The following is a 1,625-nucleotide window of genomic DNA, read 5'->3' on the forward strand; positions in this document are numbered from 1 at the left end:
TGTGTCTCTTTCTAAAGTCATTCACTCATACATTTAGATAATTTTCATTTAGATAAAATTGCATATGGATCATCTTGCATTTAGATAAGTTAATTTAATCATCCATCATTCAAATTATTTTGTTTTTATACCAAATTGTGAATTTATAATTTTACAAATAATAGATTAGCATACACTGTCCCTATGATGACGATAACTCATTTTACTTACTAATTACTTGAATGGTTGTGTACACTTCCACAAACAACCTTACAAGTTTTTGGTGTCATTGCCGGGGACTGTTTCCTTAATCATTCTTTGTGAAATTATTTCTACAATTTGGTTTTTATTTTTTATTTATTTAATTTTTAACTCTACTAATTAATTTTTTATTTTTATTCTTTATTTGTGATTTATTCTTAGGTGTTTTATGAGCATAGATCGAATCATTGATCTATTACTCGTGGACCCTAAAATTAAGCAGACTTTTAGACAAAGAATATGCGAGAGATTTGCTCGAAGAAAAACCGAGATGGACCTTGGAAATCAAAATGATGGACAAGGTAATAGAGTCAATCATGTGCACAACCCAATCCTTATTACTGATGATAGGGATCGTGCCATAAGACAATACGCTATGACACTCTTCAATGAGTTAAACCTGGGAATTAGGAGGCCAGATATCAAGGAACCCCAATTTGAATTGACACTAATGATGTTTCAAATTCTCCAAACGGTGGGCAAGTTTAGTGGTATGCCTAAGGAAGATCCACACTTACACCTTTGATTATTCATGCAGGTGAATGATTCATTTAAGTTAGCTAGTGTGACTGAACACACACTAAGGTTAAAACTATTTCAGTACTCGTTGCAAGATCGAGCACGAGCATGGCTAAATTCATTGCCACCAAGTTCAATATCTACATGGCAAGAATTAGCAGAAAGGTTCTTGGTTAAGTATTTTCCACCGAGCAAGAATGCAAAGTTGCGAAATGAGATAACTACTTTCCAACAATTGGATGATGAGTCTTTATATGAGGTGTGGGAAAGATTCAAGGAATTGCTTCATAAATGTCTTCATCATGGGATTCCTCATTGTATCCAGTTGGAGACGTTTTATAACGGTCTCAACACACACACAAGATTAATGGTAGATGCTTCTACGAACTGTACGATTTTTTCTAAGTCTTATAACGAGGTTTACAAGATTATTATGAGAATCACAAGAAACAGTTACTAATGGCCGACAAATTGAGTAATTTCAGGAAAATGAGTAGTTAGAGTGCATGAAGTGGACGCACTGACTTCACTCTCTGCTCATTATATTCTATTTCATCAATGTTAAAATAGTTTACCACTTATGGTTTAAATAATTTTGCAGCTCAATCACCTAGTTAGTATGATGTTGTTTCTTGCATATACTGTGATGATGGTCATTCTTTTAAGAATTGCCCTTCAAATCCCAAATCAGTTTATTATTATAAGGAACCAGTATCAAAATAGAAGTGGACAAAGACCACATTCTAACTTCTACAATCCTTTATAGTAGAATCATCCAAAATTTTCTTGGAGTAACCAAGGAAATGGACCGAACAATAATCAAATGCAACATAGACCCAACCAAACCTAAGGGTTTGACCAAAAAA

General features: G+C 33.5%; 1 non-coding gene across 1 annotated transcript; it reads right to left on the bottom strand.

Moving 5' to 3' along the window:
- Positions 1 to 961: 961 nt before the first annotated feature.
- Positions 962 to 1,068, bottom strand: LOC121226069 (small nucleolar RNA R71). Its single transcript, XR_005923965.1, has one exon. It is a non-coding gene; the product is annotated as a small nucleolar RNA R71 (small nucleolar RNA).
- Positions 1,069 to 1,625: the final 557 nt, after the last annotated feature.

This window comes from Gossypium hirsutum, chromosome D13 (assembly GCF_007990345.1).
Source record: "Gossypium hirsutum isolate 1008001.06 chromosome D13, Gossypium_hirsutum_v2.1, whole genome shotgun sequence".
NCBI lineage: Eukaryota > Viridiplantae > Streptophyta > Magnoliopsida > Malvales > Malvaceae > Gossypium > Gossypium hirsutum.